The sequence below is a fragment of the Diabrotica undecimpunctata genome, chromosome 1 (genome assembly GCF_040954645.1).
Source record: "Diabrotica undecimpunctata isolate CICGRU chromosome 1, icDiaUnde3, whole genome shotgun sequence".
NCBI classification, from domain to species: Eukaryota; Metazoa; Arthropoda; class Insecta; order Coleoptera; family Chrysomelidae; genus Diabrotica; species Diabrotica undecimpunctata.
Genome location: NC_092803.1, coordinates 203866978 through 203887275, shown reverse-complemented (window position 1 = coordinate 203887275; position 20298 = coordinate 203866978).

The window sequence follows — 20298 nt, the reverse complement described above, 5'->3', positions numbered from 1 at the left end:
CACACGATTGTCTAAAATTCGCTAGTCTGTGCCATGTTGTACCGGCTTGTTTCCTTATGTCATAGTCCCATCTTAAATATTATCCTTAAACAGGATAACAAAAGAACCGAAATCAATATTGGCACGAGTAAAAAAACAGCAATTTAAAATATTCTATTTGCCTCATTAAAATATTTATATTGTTTCTCGTACTAAGTATTCATCTAAAATAAATTTCGAATGAGTGAACCATACTATATATATTCAAATGTATGCATCCCAAAAACGAGACCGAATTTATAAGTGATCTCCAATATAACTGCTTCATCATTGTGTTGAACAAATAAAGAAAATTTACATAAATGACCGAGCACAACAGACAACACAACACATTGAATTTGTGAGACTAGTGATAGTAAAAGTAACGACTCTCTGATAATAAATACCTATTCTTTTCTCAGACAAGATGAATGAGTCCACCGCTTATGAATGAATACTGATCATTTCAATTTTAAATGATTTTTGATGAATATTTATTATATACTTTAAATATAAAATTGGTTATTATCCACCTTGTTTGTTTTAATATACTTTGTCCACTACCATATAATAATGTGTTTAACTAAACGACTGTTTCCTTACCCGGAGATTAATAAGGTTCATTATTCAGTTTGAAGTTAATGACTTCGTTGGGGATTCCGATAATTTGCACATTCAAATTTGTAGTTATATCATTGGTAAGTAAAAAAAATAAAAGGCAAGAGATAATACGAGATATTTTGCTATTTCATGAATTTCTAAAGAATATTCGTGTTCAATTATAGTTACTCTAATTATTGCAAGCACAATTATTGTGGTATTTAGCCGTTTACTGAGGTTGCATAATGAGCCATCGTATTGTATAAAAAACAAACTGTTTTTGTTTTGACCTCCAGCTCCATCAGAGAAAGTGTGAAAGTGTTTCACTTCCTTAGATATATATGATTTAATATAATCCATTACAGTATTCTGACATGTCAGGACTTTTTTTTCCGGTTTTTCCACAATACCATAATTGCTAATTCACATAAAAGCATTAATAGTACGAAGATATGTCCGGTTTCTCTACAAAACGGCACGTCTTCGTACTTAAAATGTCAAAAATGCCTACTTATGGACATATCCGCTTTCTTCACCATTTATCTATCACCATTTTAGTTAACAAGTTCTATCACATCAGTTAACAAGTCACATCTATCACCATTTTAGTTAACAAGTTAGTGATTCCTGTGTAAAATTTGTCCACTGCCGGACGTTAAGCCTTCCTTCAATACTTCCATATCTCCCTATCCTGCGCACTCGAGTTTTATCCTATCCCTTTCTTATATTTGATTTCAGTGTATCTTGCAGGTTCCCAAAGGTGGCAATATCAGTCCTATTCTCCAGTCACGTAAGAATGTTTGATCTATCAATATGTGTTTCCTAGCCTAAATATTTATATAAAGCAGTCTACTCTACCTGAATGCCATCAATGTCTATACTTCCTCTAATAACCAAGTATGTCATTACCTGTGTTTTTGATAAATTTATCTTTAGGCCTGCTTGTCGCTAGGCTTTATTTAGTGTCTTCAACATGTTCTTGCCATTATTTATGCGGTCTGCTATTATTATTGTTACTCTACTATCAATTCTAAATTTCTTAGTATCTTCGTGAAGCTGAGAAATGGCTATAACGTCTTCATAGATATGTTTGATTATTGTATCGTGTGATCACTATTGTTTAATCGTTGGTCTATTCCATGGTCTGCTAAAACTCCAAGCATCTTATGTTGGTAAACTGTATCAAACGCTTTTTTATGGTCTACAAACATTAGGGTTAGTGATCTTTAGGCATCATTCAATCTTCCCTTGTTCACTGCTGGATATAGATCTCCTTTATAATTTTGACTCTATTTCGATTTTGTGCTTTTGCATTCAGTTTTTAAGGCAACGTTTTAGATCGCTAGTCCATCAAGATGAAGGAAGACGTCTACTTCGGTAGGTATGATTTCTTGGTCTCCATTCCAATATCCGCTTTTTACATCTGTTATATGTTATTCTCGTAACGTGACTTGCCTAGACCTATTTCAGTGTTCCTGTTCTCTCTATAGCATTAATCACTCCTGATCTACGTCGTAGCTGGCGGTTTGGGATCTTGTCTCATAGAGAAATGCCCAACACAGTACGCTTTGTCGTCTATAACACTCCATACTTTTCTCTATAGTCTCTTCAAGACTTGTAAGTGATCGTTTGTACCATTTTCCGACTTGCTTGCGCGTGTGGTTGATATCGATCTAATTTGAAGTTTAGTCTCCTCGTAAAAAATTTATATACATATGATAACAAGCTTATGGCAAGTTTACAAGGTTTGTAACATCTATTTTTATGAGTGAGTACAATAACTGCACTCACTGATTCGATGTTATCCCTTCCACAATACATTCATCCACAATACATTCAATGAATGACTTTTAATCCTTGTAGTAGTATCTGCTTATCTACTTTTATGAATTTAATTTGTATTTTGTTTTCACCGAGTGCTTTATTTTTTGCTGTAGTATTTTTTTTTGGTGTTTTTCATCTAATTCTAGGTAAAAAGTTTCAGCTTTCCTGACGATTTCTTCCCGATTCCTGTTTTTCCTCTCGTGTTTGTTCTTTTTCAAATGTCCGTTCTACCATGAGACCAAAATGATTTCCATACTTTAATCTATTAGGTTTCTTCGTTCTTTTAATATTTTTTTTTACTTTTCCACCTTATACTAAATTTCTCTTCTTTTTTAGCCTGATTAGGACAAAATTTGGCGTCTTTTATTACTGTCACAATGTTTTCATGTATACTTTATTTTGAAATAGTGTCAGGTTTTCAGGAAAGCCCCTTTTTTTGGTATTTTATCAGAATTTTTTCTTTTTCGGCAGACCTGTTAACGCTTGCTCATATTTATTTTCTTTTTTTTTATCGAAAAAGGTATCTTCTATGTAGATACTATGTCACTGTAGATAGTTTAATAACATTACTCCTTGTTCATTTCTTTTTCCATGTCCAACCAACGAAGTTTTGGACTTATCTTGTTTTTGAAGTTATACTTGTATACGCGCGTTCGACGTTGGAAATTTGTACGGGAGTGAATCGGCAAATTCATTACATATGTAAGATATTGGTAAGAGAGAGGCAGAAGATATATTTTCTCTCTCTTTCTCTCTCGAGAATAAAAATGTTTCTTTTGTAAATATATTTAATATTTATTAATATTATTATTATTTTTCCATTCTGTTCAGATTTGTCTTGAGCCTCGTTAGGCATGTTAAATTATAAATTAAAACTTGTAAATATCCAAACAACAATTAAATTTTGTATCTGTCAATGTCAGACAAATTGACAGTTGTATTACGAAACAATATTTTTATTTTATTAATATTATTATCATAGTAAATTAAACATATGCTTAAGTCAGTTATGTATTTTGCCATTTTTAAATACTTATGAATATTGCATTTTAATTTGTATTGTATTATTATATTGAATTATGTTGCAGTGTATTGTATTGTATTTTTATATTAATAACAAAATAAACAAAAAATTTTACTGCAGAGTATGTGTAAAAACATTTTTTTGCAATCAACTCCTTTCATATATATAAGAAAATAAAAATATACATTTTCATCAAAATATTGATTCAATCCTTCATTTACTATACTCCTATTGCAGGTCAAATGTTGTTTATATACAGGAAACGATGCACATATACCTATATACCTAATTATGTTTCTCTTTCTGCTCCCTCTTACCTACAGCATTACATATGTAATGATTGTGCAGATTGACTCCCATATAAATTTGTTACAGCGAACGCGTGTATAGAAGTATAACTTCTACCGGCAGTCCCACTGGACTGCTACACCCGTTTTTTTATTTATTTTTGCATTAAAATTGCCAACTAACATAGTATAAATATCTATATACTTTTTCCAGGGCTTCATTTACATCGTATTAAAAATTTTCCTAGAGTTTTTCATCATCAGGGCTTAGATGTGGCAGCGTAACATATGTTCTAAAATTTTTGGCACAAAATTCGTTGGTTTTAATTTTAATAAAAACAAAATAACATCAAGTTACTAAACAAAACTTTTTTTACTGTCAGTTTTATTTATTTTGAATTTTTCTCTTTAAGATGTGGTATAAATTAGAAATAAGAAAAACTACCTATAAGTTGGTTAGGGATACCCAAAGCTAAAATCTGTCGAATATTCCCGAATGTAAACATTTCACGCAGAACCATCTGTAGAACAATAGCGAAGTGCGAGCAGGGAATACTATGTGTGAGCCTACCAGAAAGTGGAAGACAACGTGCATTTACTACACAGAGGCCAGAGAGATTGGTGAGAAGAAATAAAAAAGACTAGGTTGGAATGTCAACTAAGAGATTGACTCGTTAATACAGATCTTCTAAGATTATGATGTCGTTAGAATTGAGAAGGAAAGGTCTTAAATATCAAAAGAAGCGTAAGTGCTCTAAATACTCTCAACTTCAACTCCTTTGTATATGAAGATGATGTCGTCAACTAAGGAGGGTACACTTTGGCCATGAAAAAATCATTATGTTAGATGACTAAAAGTATTTCACTTTGAGTAATTTTGAAATGAATGGAAACAATATATTTTATACGAAAGGAATGTACTGACAGTATTAGATATGAACATCAAGCTGTAGCTTTGCAGATAAAATCCTTGTCTAGTACCCAATTTCTAACAGGGGAGTATCTCGACTTTTTATAGGATGAGTAAAGGGTGAAGCTTTAAACAGTCAGAGCTATATTCATATACTTTTCCAAATTGCTTTAGTTTCTCCACGAACATCATGCTTATGACGATATTATGTTTTGGACAGACCTAGCATCATACTATTCCTCAAGAGATACCCAACACTGGCTTTGACAACACCACATGTCTTTTGTTCCCAAAAACGATAATCCTTCAAACTTGCCCAATGGAAGATTTTTGGGCTTTATTGTGTAAGAGGGTTAATCATGGAGGCTGAAAAGCTTAAGATGAAGGACAATTAGAACTTTGAATTTACGAAAAACTGAGACAAATTGTCTTAAATTCCGTCCAGGACCTCATGAGAGACATTTGAAGAAGGAATTTGCGTCTATTAGAGCAGAATGGGGCACTCCACATAATTCGATAGTATAGTTTAGATAAGTATTGAGTTGGAATTTATGAAAACTAGTTAGCGTGCAAATAAATGTCTTCATTTAAAACATCCGATAAATATTTTGTGCCAAAACTTTTAGAACTACGTTTTACTTTTATGATTTTGACATTTTTCATTCATTATATTTAAAAATTTCATCTCGCATCTACTCCTTTTCCGTGTATCATTCCTTTGTAAGCGAAAATTGTAATAATAATTAAATGTTTGCCATTGAACCAGCAGGGTATGCTTTAGTCATGCACAAACACGTCTTATGTATTTCGTTATTCGCAGAATTTACAATGATTACTTCTCTGTTTGCAAAAAACAATCCTTGCACTTGAAAATTAATGGGAAATTTCATTACCGCTTGCAGAAAAACCTTTTAATTTTCTTAGATAATCGTCAATTATAAAACGGACAATTAAAATAATTTCTTTACTACAGCTGCTGAGTTTTTTGCAAACAGGTATTTATCGTGAATCACCCAAGGAGTGGTCGAATGCGCCCGCCGCCGCATTTGCGATTTTTAAAGACATTCTGCGCACTTCCAGTAGACAATCGTCGATAGAAAAATATTTAATTAATTATTTATAATTACCAACGTATGCAAATGATGTTTGATTTATTAGCGTCACTTTTATTTACGTTTATCTTAATTTTTCACATAGTCGTATTGTTTGAAAGACTACTCGTATGTTATGTCTGACATTTAGATTGGTATAATTGCGCTGCTAATGAAGATAAAAGCTCGGGTGCTAATTAGTGGCAAATTTGATTAAATCGTCGCTGGAAGTGATATTAAATAGTTTTATTAAAGCTGAAAAACATAACAGATAATTATAGAAATAGTGCGCGAATCTGTTTATTTATACGGGTGAAAAAAATTCGTATTGGATTAAAAGTCAAGGGAACAACTATGCAATTACAAATAACTGTAAAGCCTATATATTTCGAGATCCCTATTTACTAAAAAGACACTTTTTAAAAAATGGTAGTCATAGACAATCTTGTATTTCGCCAATCAACAATTATTGCGCATGAGCTATGTAACAAAAATGAAGTCAGAAGTACCAACGGCAAAACAGCCTCACATCACATGACCAACAACGTTGTCCACAAAACTACAAAACTCAAACGATTTAAGTACCTTTATACATTGTCCTGTGCAATATGGAATATACGCTGACGACATAATAGTATAATGTCACGTAAAGGTCACAGCTACATATTTACTCCAGAACACAGTAAATAAAATAAACTATTGGGCCAGTCAATCCGGCCTTAACCTCCACCCAAATTCAAAGTAATTTATTTTAGCAGAATACAAAACACGCAATCTCAAATCATTAACCTAAATGGAAATCTCCAAGTAGTAGACTAAGTAAAGCTTATCGGCATCATTTTCGATAAAAAACTTTCCTGAAGACTACACATTCGTGAACTTAAGAGCAGTTGCCTTCAAAGAATGAATCTTTTTAAATCACTAGCTCATTATATTTGAGAAACCGATAAGGAAACACTACAAATACCGAGCTCTCTGCTCGGTATTTGTAGTGTTTCAGTGATCGTATTCTCTGCATGTCATCAAGTTAGTCACTGCTACACTACTATCTTCCCTTTGACTCTGTATATCAGCATTCTGATCCAATCCGGTGGAAAATATTCACGTAGAATGTTTAGAACCTCCCTTCATCTAACAATAACTTCTCCTGCTGTTCTTTGCCAGAGCTTCAGTAAATCCCACAAATCCTACAAGAAATCTCATCTATAATAGGCAACTACTGGTTTCAAATAATTCTAGAATGGTACCTTCCACTCTACAGATGTTACTTGCTCATCTAGATAATATTAACGTATTGTGGTTTGAAGTGTCATTTGTGTGCAGTATTTAAAGCATGCGTCAATAGATATATTATGATAATATACCTTCATATTATCACTTGTTAAATCAGTGTCGTTGCACCCTAATTCTATTTAACTTTATCTTTGGTACTTCGCGTTATAATAGCTGGCAAACTCACTTCATTTAAATATTGATTTAAATGATTAAAATATAATTTGTTACTATTTGTAACTGAATTATCATCTGAAAAACTTATCCTGTCTTAGTCCGTAGCACTGCAGCTCTTGGAAAACCTCGGTCAGCTTCACGAGATCTTTCCATTCTACACTCTTTTTGTCTGGTGGCCGCCACCGTCGGTTTCCCAATTTTGCTTCTGCTCCTGTAGTGGCTTCTTGATTAGTAAGGGGTGCAACTTCAGTCCATTTTGAAAAATACTACATTGCAGCCATTAAGTACTTGTTTTCTCTTTCTCGGTAAAACTAAGTGGACCAAGAATATTCACTAAAAGTCGCTCGAAAGGCTCTTCAAAAGTTATTGTGCCATTTTACCATGACTTCTTGTTCTAGAACCTTTTCTATCGTTACACAAATCGTATTTCTTACACCAGTCTTCTATATCCTGGCAACAATTGATTCAGTAAAATCTGTCTTGTACTCTGACAAGTATTATTTTGATTCCAAAATGTCCTAGAGAAAGGCCGCTATGAAATTCTTGCAACACACTTTTATTGTGTAATTTTAAAAGAACCAATTGTTGAACTGCATGTACTCCATCAGGGCTTTCTCGCTTCCGGAAAGATACAGAGGTTCCCATTGGGCCCAGTACGTCTTTTTAGTTCCTGCCAAATAGGTCTTACTCCATTTTTACACCATTCCTGAATGAATTTTAAATCATTATCTTTATTTTGACTCCCAAGGTTTTTCAGAGAAGTATGATCATTATCACCTTCCTGTTACCAAAATACAACAACTACATTTTCTGGCGTTTTAAACCGTACAACACATTTCTGGTTATTCTGATGATACCAAGAATATTGTAGATTTTTACTACGTCTTCTTGTTCATCAATACTTTTTCTATATGGAATAAGACTTTCGGAACTGTCGTAGCAATATATACGAGAGTTTTTTCTCAGCTGAAAGCTTTTTTAGAACTCTGTGTTGTTGGCATTGAAATCTTTAACAAAAAAGGAATGTAAAGAAAGTTGCTATATAATTTGTTCCCATTTAAACTATTATTTGTAGAATATAGATGCTACATAATGTAATTTTATTTCGGCTCCAGATGTTAACGACGCGACGATAGTTTCTAGATTTATGAAAATAGGTAGATGTGTATAGTCGAGATCGTTAAATGCATTATGGATGTTTCACTGCTAACTCTAACACAGTAAATTTATCAAGAAATGTAATTCTTTGAAATTCTTAAGAAGTGTTTTCTGTTCAGATTTCAAATTTCTTGTAAACAAACTATGTTGACACTATCAAATTAACTTTTGGACGAACTAAAATTTAAAGATTTGTAATAAGTAGACTTCGGCAAATATGCAAATAAAAATGTAGAAAATATGCGCATAAATATGCACGTGTTTACCCGAAAATATGCAAATATTTTACAAAATATGCATACAAATAAATAAAAAAATCGTAAAATAGTAACAATTTTATTTAAAAAAAAAAGTGTACATAACTAAATATTTCCTACTATTCATTAAGATTTACATTTATTTTAAGTAACTACATCATTTTAAAGTATGAATAAACTTATTTAGAATTATGGTAACAATAAATGACCGAGTGGTGTTCAAAATTTTCTAACAAAAACTTGTGGCTTCTGTCTGAGTACATATATTTATATATGGAAAAACTTCGTTCAACACCAACTGATGTAACGGGAGCATTTTTCAAACTAACCAAAACATTTGGTTCTAAATTAATTGTTTCCGAAATATTTCCAGCTAGAACACTGACTACTTCAGAAAGAATATGGTAACCTTTATTTTTTTCCATAGTAGCTTCAAATTTTTTTAAAATATCTTTTCCAATATTACCTCTAACGTTCCGACAACATGACGCAAATTCTTTTATTAATGCTGTACTTTCGAACAATGACAGTTTTGGTGATTCTAACTGAGTAATTGTTTTTTGAACAAAACTAAAATTTGATTTTATAAATGAAAGTTCTTGTTGAAGCAAGTTACTCTGAAAAGTTTGTTTAGAATCCAAAAGAGATTGGGAACTTTCATCTGTTAACGTATCAATTATGTTCTTTATTTTAACAAAATGATCTGCATAAAAATTGGCTGCTTCTAACCATGTTCCCCATCGCGTTAAAATAGGTTGTGGTGGAAGAGGAATGTTAGGTAGCATTTCTTTATAAAGTTGAATTCTTATAGGAGATTTAAGAAATACTTTTTTGACACTGGATATCATGGTATTTACAAGAGGAAACTTTTTTCGTATTTCCTCTGCAACTCTGTTTAATCCATGCGCTACACAAGTAACATGTATTAAATCTGGGAAAAATATTTTTAAATTTTGTCCTACTTTCACCATATAAGGAGCAGCATCCGATAAAATAAGCAGTAATTTATTAGAAGGAATAGTTGTCGGAAGAAAAAAAGTTGCCAATGTTTCTTGTATAAAACGCGAAATTGTTAAAGCATTTGTTTTCTCAAGTTGCTGGCATGAAATAAGATGAGATTTTGGTAAGGTATCTTCTTTAAGAACACCAATAAATAAATGAGCAATATACTTTTCTGAGGAATCAGTGGTTTCGTCTACAGATATGTAAAAATAATTATCTGCAATTTCTTCCTTAATATTAATTAACACCGACGAGTATAGCCCGTTCACATTATTTCTTCTTAGAGACCGATCACTTGGAACATTAAGTTTGCAATATTTTTTTAGAAACGAACTAAAATTTACATTTGCTAATTTTGAAAGCGGTATGTTTGCAGACACTAATGCGCGACACAAGTCTTCATTAAAAGTTTCTTGCTCATCTAATTTTTTTGAAGTAGATTGGAAACATTTAGAAATTGAAGTTTGATGTTTTCCTTCTATTTTTCCTTTTTTTGCAATGTGTGAAGCAGTTCTCACATGTTGGTCTATCTGAAATTTCTTCTCACATGCTATCTATAAATAAAAATAAAAACCTTTATTTTAACCCAACCTTTAAAATATAAAAATATACAAGGTGTTTTTGGTTAATCAAATAACTGGTTTGGAAAAAAAACACTCGCTAAGTGTTTTAAATGCAGTATTAATCCACAAATTAGTTTTTGTTACTAACCATTAGTACATCATATAACTTATTTTAAAATTCAACAAAAGTTTTTTTTTTTGTTAACTCATATTATCCAATAACTGAATGCCTCAGTGACCGAGACTTTCTAAGAATGTTGAGGGCTACTTAAATTGATCTTCTTTGAAATTGTAAATGTTTTGTACCTGTAGAGATTACGTACTTAGATCATTTCTTGATTAAAATGACTACAAAATTTTATACAAGAATTGAAATAAATTGGTATGTTTAAAAATTTTCAAATACAGTATAAAAATCTGAACTTTTATCCGCTTTATGCAAACTTTTATACAAATATGCCAAAATATGAAATATTTGCAAAAAATATGCACAATATGCAAAATATGCAATATGCATATTTGCCGAAGTCTAGTAATAAGTGATATTCTTTCTTGCATTACATTAGATTTTTAATAAATGCATACATTGAGTTTAGTTGGTAAAATTAAAAGAAATGTTCAAGACAATGGCAGGTAGCGGTTATTTTAGATTTTTTAAAAAAGCCCTTATGAAATAAATCATGTACTTCCAAAGTTATTGTGTTACATTTCAATAAAACTTTCTCACCACTTAAATTTTTAGTTGTCTGTACTCATTTGGGGGCAAACATTTTCACCCAATGTCTTTAACCTAACTACTTGATTGTTTATTGCATGTAGAAAGTGGATATGTAGATATAGACTAACAAGCAACATGAATTTCATAAAATAACAAATCAAAAGCAATAAAGTTATTTGTCTCAATTACGAAATTTCCACATAAATAGTTTCAGTTCAGCAATAACGATCGACAGGTTTTATATCGAAACGATAAACAAGTCGAAGGCTGGATTTCAGTCTGAGAGGGACATTTCACAATTCAGGAACATGGTTAAATCGTTCTCTAGCTGGACGTATATTGAAACTTAAATTATAATTAGCGATCATGAGGAAACTAATACGATTAAGTGCCACTTAATAAAAATCTGTACAAGTGAAGTTGGATTTGTCGCCGAAGGTGATGTAATCATGTGCAGAGGACTGGCTGTATGTGTATAGAAAGGTGTTTACGGGGAAGAGGAGAATGTCATGTCTGCGGACGGTACCAACTCGACTAATCTTGCTACAATTTAATCAAAAGTCTTAAATAAACAACAAACTTTTTGTAAAATTTCTATTGTCTACCCTTTACACCTTGTTTAGTGTTGTAGAAAATATTTTAGTAAGTTCTTTAACATTTATATTCTAATTAATTCTAATCAAGTATTACTTATTTGTATTCATTACATTCGTTATTCTGTGAACTTGATCTATAGTGGTATAATAGAAAAAACATTAGAAGAAAATAAAGTCTGCTCTACAATCTTCTTGGATGTAGCACAGGCGTTTGATAAAGTCTGGCATGACGGTTTAAACTATAAACTAAGAACGTTCATGCGTAAACAGTATTCAGAAATCTTGAAATCATACATTGCGAATAGATATTTCAGAGTAAAAGAAGAAGAAGTTTACACCGACTTAAGGGAGATCAAAGCTGGCGTGCCACAAGGGAGTGTCTTAGGTCCGGTCCTGTACCTATTGTATACGTGTGACATTCCAGAGCTAGAACAAAATACTATTGCCACCTTCGCGGATGATACAGCCATACTGGCGATAGGAGACACTAGTGAAGAAGCGACTGATAAGCTGCAACTATCAGTAAATAAAATACATAACTGGACCAGAAAATGGCGAATAAAATTAAATGAGACTAAATCTGCACACGTTAACTTTACAAATAAAAAAATAGAAAATTTGCCAGTTAGAATAAATGATACCCGAATTCCTTATGCAACATCAGCAAAATACTTGGGCATCACCCTAGACGCGAAGCTGCGCTGGAAACTCCATGTCAAAAAGAAAAGAGGGGAGCTTGATATTAGATATAAGAAATTGTATTGGCTGATTGGAAAAAATTCAACATTATCAATTCATAATAAATTATCCATCTACAAGCAAGTACTGAGGCCAGTATGGGTATATGGGTGCCAACTCTGGGGCTGTACCAAAGCTAGTAATATACATATTATCCAGAGATTTCAAAACAAAGTACTGAGAAACATTGTTGATGCTCCTTGGTATATCCGTAACAGCAACCTCCACCAGGACCTGGGTATGGAAACTGTGATCGAAATAATCAAGAGAACAGCAGCAAGTCACGAGCAGAGGCTGCATAGTCATGTGAATGTCGAGGCAATCCAGCTTCTTGACAACACTGAACTAAAGAGAAGACTCATAAGGACAAAACCATTTGAGCTAGTGTAAATGTGTAACAGTTTAGTGTAAAAAGCAGAGTATAGTGCTGTGAAATTATTGCATGTTAGTTGTAGTGCATTAGTTAATAGATAAAATAAGAGTAAGCCATAGGGTAAGCCTTAGATTTAATCATTTGCTGTTATTATGTTAGGTCAGAAAATAACTGATAATTGGTCATTTGTGACCAGATAGCAGTATACAAACACCGCACAGGTGTTAATAAAAAAAAAAAAAAAAAAAGAAAAAAAATTACATTCGTTGCTCTGTTAAAAGTCAGAATAAAATAAAAATTTAAAAAAATTTGTAAAATGGTATAAAATTTTATTATTAAAATTTTTTGAAAACTATCCAAAATGGATTTATAAACTTTCATAACCTTTTGGATCCTATCAGATCATTATCAGTGAAAAAGTCTATAAAGTAGTTGGAACTAGCTACATGATGAGATCAGATGACCCTTAAATTACATAATTTAAATAACGAACATTATAATTATTGAGACACTAGATCAGTGATAAAGGATTAGATTTTTTAAGGAAACGGACAATTTTCCAGCTCAAAAAATGAACCTTATGCCCTGATACGTAACCCCCAACTCTTGTTGGTTGTCAATTCAATTGTCAATTTTAACTTTCATTGAACACTAACATAACCCAAAATGAAGACCCTATGGTTTAGAGAAGAAGTGAAGGCAAAATGTGAAGAACAAAGAACAAAGCTTTTTTACAAAAAGAACAAAACACAACAGGCATATAACTATATTAGTCAGAAAAATAAAACAGCACCACTCGAAGAGCTTCTTAAAACATTATTCTGAAGCTATTTTCTTATGACTTCAGTAGATAGTAAGCCACTTCACCCAACTTTGACCAATGGGCGATTCCAACTCAACGAGGAGCATACAACACCGATTCCCGCTCAAATTAAAGATGGCGGCTTTGCCAAAAGGACATAAAATATTGTTATATGGCACATAACATATTGTTACATGGCAGCATAGGACAACGGGGCATATCATCGTTTTTATTGGTCCGATTTTAACGGTATTCGAATATATATATATATATATATATATATATATATATATATATATATATATATATATATATATAAAGTAGTTAGGTATTATTGACTGACACGTTATGTAAAATAAAGTTTTATTTTGGGGTTGCAGTCATTAATAGGGCAGGAAAGTGAAACTCTTTGTTCTTTATCTAGCTTTCGCAAAATTTATATGCTTCTCCAGGATATGCTAAAATATGGTATCAGTAATTACAATGAATTAGTAACAGATTTATTAATTATCATTCACAACATCCACCTCGTATGAAAATAAATTTGATATTGGCTTTAAAAAACGGAATAGTCAAATTATCACACATCAATAACATCAACAAAGGGTTATTAGAACTTAAAGACATTTTATTAGAGAATTCATACCCAATTAAAATAATTAACAAATTTTTATTTAACAATCCTAATAATAGAATGATTGACATGAATCAATCAAGAGAACCAAATCAACAAATCGTGCAATCTCAATTTACTTTCACATCACTACCTTACATACCAACATTAACACCCAAACTAACTGAAGTCTTTGCTAACTATTCTGATATTAAAATTGCAACTAAAAATGTTAAAACATTAGCATCATTGTATACAAAAACTAAATCACCTATTAGCATTATGGAAAGCTCAAATGTAGAAAATTGTGATAAGTCATACATCGGACACACATCTAGAAATCTAATAGGCAGACTAACATCACATAAAAGTGACCTTAGAAATAATAAAAATACGTGTGCATTAATAGATCATGCAATTAATAAAAATCATTTATTTAATTTCAATGAAACTAATATATTAAGACGTGAAAACCAATTAAATAAAAGAGAATTCTTAGAAATGGTATGCATAAATAAATATCAATGCGTTAATAAAAAAACTGATATTGATAAACTAAGCAATATCTATAATTACATTCTGTCTTACGAAAATTAATACTATAATTCTAATATTAGATTTTCTGACTATAATAAATACTATAATTTCAAAAAATTTAAATATTCATATTTGGCGCCACTTTGTACGTAACCATAATAACAATCAAGAGCTAGTTGACATAAATCAAACATCAACATAATCAATGTCATAATGAATTTGTACAAAATTAAATAAAATTAAAATATTGTACTTACATAACTAGATAATTTTAATAAGTCAAGTTTTAATGTTTTGTAAATTTGAAAATTTAATGGATTAACCTCATGTTGTAAGTTTTTATACGAGTTTTATACAATGCTATTTAATTTTAATTTCATTGTATTTACTGATACCATATTTTAGTATATCCTGAAGAAGCAAATAAATTTTGCGAAAGCTAGATAAAGAACAAATAGTTTCACTTTCCTGCCCTATTAATGACTGCAACCCCAAAATAAAACTTTATTTTATATATATATATATATATATATATATATATATATATATATATATATATATATATATATATATATATATATATATATATATATATATATATATATATATTATACCCAAGGAAAGGTTGTAGAGAATTTCTTTAGTGCAGTATGTAATTTTAGCACAAACTTTAGGAATTCGGCTTTATTCCCCGACAAAGAAAAAGTTAAAGAGAAAGAATGTAATAATCACAGAACTATTAGCCTAATGAGTGATAAATCTTCTAGGAGGGTGGATCGACACAGTCATTAAAGAGTCTGGCGAGCTGTCATCCAGGCAGTACGGTTTCAAAGGTACAGAAGCACGGTGGATGTGGTGATGTCCTAGTTAGTTGATGAATTTGGTCTCGGACTATCTGTCAGAGAAGAAAATTATCGTAGAAAAAGGAGTGGTGGTTGACGTGACGGCTGGAGTACCGCAGAGGTCGTTCCTAGGACTACGATGTGGAACCTGGCATATGACGGGGTTATGATCCAACAATAGGGAGAGGGTGCAACTCCTTTCGCATTTGTGGACGACCTAGTTATGCTGGCAACATTATCTTCGATGTGCCGCGTACATGCGACTAAGTCCAGGAATGGTTAAAAATACATGAAGTAGAACTGGCTGCGGATAAAACCGGGGCTATATTTCTCAAGGGAGTAAGGAATAGGGATGGCATAACATTCGAATGTGCAGGAAAGAGAGTGGTTCCAAAGAAGTGCGTGAACATTTTAGATGTGACTCTGAGTCTAAATAGGATGTGGGGGGAGCACGTAAAGGCGGTAACTCAAAGAGCTGCGGTGAGATCAGCCACGTTGAGGGGATCATGCCCAACATCGAAGGGTCCAAATTTGAAAGATACAACCTGCACTTGGAAACATTTTGACAATACAGGATAACTGATATAATATCCCAATAAACATCAATAATGTTCCTATTAATAACCTACGACACGGAGATGACGGTTTTCTTCTCTACAACAGTGACAAGGCTTTGCTGTTCTGTCTTGATAAATGTATTTTGTCCATAATTTTCGTGCTTTTTGACGTGTAATTAAATATTCTTTTAAGGAGTTTTGGTTTGATCTCTAGGTTATCACTTAAATCTTTATTTCTTTTTAGAATTTTCTTAGCCTTTAATTATTTTCTAGTTACAGTATTTACCAATTCGTTTAAAATAGTTATGCACATCTTCTTTTAATACAAAATAGACACAGGAAGCATGATTTATTAAAGAAAATTAACATTAATTATTATAATTTATCAAACGTCTAACAAAATCTCCAGTTTCTTCTTTGTAACGTGGTTTAAACACTCCGAAACGATTTAGCTGCAGGCGCACAATCTAACATAATAATTTTAAAGACTACTTAACTGTATATAAGCGGAATAAATCAAGCTATTATTAAAATCCTTAATTTGCAGTGATATAATAATTCAAAAGATCAGTTAGCGTCTAGATCTTATATTGGTGTCGTCTACTATGAAAAAGTTAACAATCAATAAGAACAAATTACGAATCTATACTTTATTTGGTATTAAATGGCAGTAATAAATCACTTTTAAGTAACTGTTCTACACACGTACTTGTTTATAGGCCTTAATAAATAAAAATAAAAAACAAGAGCCAAAATAAAAAGCACTTTTACAGTGGTGTATACAAACTTACATCGGTCAAACTGATAGAAATTTTAATAAACGAATAGCAGAACATAAAAGGGCTTTCAATAATAGAAAAACAGATTCTACATAAGCACTTCACCTTCTAGATCATAATCATTCTTTTAATGACGAATTTCAAATTCTTCACATACAAAATAAAGGTCTTAAGCTATCTCTGTTAGAATCTATGAAAATTAACAAATTAAAAAACACAGACATAATTCTGAATGACCAACTTGAGACAAACAGTTCTCCCCTCCTCAACATATTTCGTTAAAGACTATAAAGTGTAAACACATACCAAAAATAGATCACTTGAGAAAGGCACTCTGCCGAAACAGCTGTAGTGATAAGATTTTATAATAAATTTGTGGAATTTTTGAAGTCAAAATTTTCAGTGTTTTATTGTTACAATTAATGAATGGCGTGAAATCAAAGAAGAGAGACTACAATGAACTCAGTTATAAGCAGCGAGCAAAAGTACTACTAGGAAGATATCCTGAAAAAAGCTCTTGAGAGTAAAACAGTTGGAATAAAGGTAAATAAAATTCCCATTAACATCATTAGATATGAGGACGATAATGTCATTTAGTCGAAAATATTGAAGTTGTTCAGACTGGTGAGCAGAATAACGGAATATGGAAAAGAATACGATCTAATAATGAACGTCAAGGAGACAAAATTTATGAGAATATCAAAAACTCAATAAAATAACAAAAATCTTCTAATAAATTGAACAAATGTCTAAAGAGTGGACAAATATACATATTTTGAAACAATGATTGCTTGCAGGAAATCAAAATGACAATAGAAAAGGCTAGAGCAGATTTCATCAAAATGAAAAGAGTGCTATGCACAAGAGATTTAAACTTGGATCTAATAGTTAGATTCGTGAGATGCTACGTTTTTTTGACTTTGTTTTATGGCATGGAAGCTTAGATATCAAATGCTACATCAACTAAAAAACTGGAATCATCTGAGTTGTGGGTGTATAGAAAAATTTTGAAAATATCGTCAACAGAACACGTTAAAAACAAAGAAGTTTCGAGAATGATAAACAAAGACGTAATAGAAATTTTAAATACAATAAAAAAAAGAAAATTTGATTATTTCAAACATATTACATCTGGGGAGAGACACAACTTGCTCCAGCTGATTATATAGGAAAAAATCCAAGGCAAAAGAAGAATAGGAAGGCGTAGAATATCATGACATATCATAACATAAAGAAGAAGATAACTAACACTAAAAACACAATTAATTTATAACATTAACCTATCGATACAAATTTATTTTATCAACTAACTCTATTCAATTGTAATCGCTCTTATGATGGATGATTTATTTAGAAGTACTTTTTTCAAAAAGATAAAACAATGAAAAAAATTAATTTTATTTGAAAATCTTTATTATCATACAAAAGAACCCATCTTTACAATTACTTCTCAAAGACAATTTATTTTAAATGTTGGTCTTGATTGCAGTTAAGATGGTCCATTCCGAAGTTCCAATTCTTGATTATGCGTTCGAGCATTTTGATTGGTATTTGACCAATAACTCGAGTAATATTAGCCTCCAATGCCTCAATTGTAGCCAATTTATTTATGTAGACTTTGGACTTTACTTAGTCCCAAAGGACAAAGTCTAGACGTGTGATGTCATAGGATTTAGCTCCGAAGAGTGAAATAAATTGTTCACTGAATCGTTCTCGTACTAAAGCCATGCTTTCACGGGCTCTATAGCACGTGGCACCATCTTGTTAGAACCAAATAAATGTCGTCGAGACCACGATCTTTAATTTCAGGCGCCAAATAGTCCGTTATCATGGCGCGGTAACGGTCTCCATTCACAATAACGTTCTGACCGACTTCTATTTTGAAGACATATGTACTTTATGTATCCTGGAACTTTATTATCATTCATATATTCATATCATACATATATGACATATATGTATCCTGGAACTGTTCAGGTTACAATAAAAAATCTCATACTCAATTTTCTAGTTTAAAAAATAAATAAAAGAGCAATATAAATACGAGTTGCTCTAAATAGGTTATCACATTCTGAATTAATCACATCATTATTACTCACAGTAAAATCTTTGAGGTTTTCCTATAAATAAGCGGCCACCGTTGAATAAATACTATCATTACGATAATGAACATATCGGATAATTTGACCGCCTACTCATGAGGCGCGTTTACTTACGAAAAAGCCTTGCCACAAAAACAAGTTTATAAATAGTGTTGTGGTTACAGTATGACCGATCGTCCGACAAATGATAACGTGGTAAACGATGATGATGGAAAGAATGCTTTCTGGTAATAGGTAATTCCAACGATTGATTAAGTTGATGTTTACATTTCCGATAAATATTTCTATAATTAATTATAGATGTGGAAAATTGAAACTAAGACGAAAACACAATGTTTTATATAATTGAAGAAACACTTGCAGAAAGGGTATATGTAACATTTACAAGTTTTTAGGAAGAATGAAAATAATTTTATTTAAAATATTTTTGTTAAAAAATCCTTCTAAAAGCTATATATTTAAAAAAAAAATGCCCTTTCGGGCTACATCACAGAACGTTATCGAACAAGTCCATCATCATTGCAATTACCAGTTAAAAATGAGTGAAGCCACTAAATATGCGAGGAAAAACATTAAAAAACGTAGTAAAAAAAGGTATTTTGCCTATAAGTATTTTAATTTCACTGTGTCTAATAATACTAGCCATATCTCTACAAATCGTATTCCGAATCACGTTCATGTTCCAGCTCAGTTCTTTTTCTAGATTTTCCTGGATGTATTTTGTTTTTAACTTTTATTAACCACTTTTTAAATGTTTGTGGCTATCTATGACATTTTTGCTAAAGCCTAATTCACAATTGCCAAAATGAGCAGAAAGAACCTTGGCGATTTCCCATATTAATTTTTGTAAAAGTTGCACTCGAAGTCCTGCTGCATATTTACTAATAATAGAGATCAAATCTTATGCCAAAGGTAGGAGAAGAGTCTCGAGGCTCCAAAATCTACAGAAGTGTTTCGGGCTCACATTTTTCGAATTATTTAGAAGTGGCGTGAGGAAACTCAAAGTTGTCATGTTTGTCAAATAGTCAAAGTTTGTAGCGGACAGGGCACTTGAAGAAGAAAAAGAGATCAAATTAAAAAATATGAGAATTGAGAAGGCGAGATCAAACAAACGGAGGCAGTCCCTTACCATGAAAAACCATATTGTTAGAGTGTATAATATATTGTATATATCCCAAGATGCACTAGTCGGAGGTTGGATATTACCATCATTATCTTCTTTCTCTATCTACCACAACTTGCAAAAGTTCTGTTGAACTTTATTTAAACTAGCCCCTTAACTTTTTCAACCGTAACACTCTCCTTTTTTCAATAATCCTTAGTCCTTTTATCTTTCACTGTATTATCAATCTGAACATTTCGTATCGCTGTCTCCTCATTATCCTAGACATTATAACTTTCGTGTTTTTATTGTATTGTATTTTTATTATGTTGATTATCTTATATTGCATATTAAGA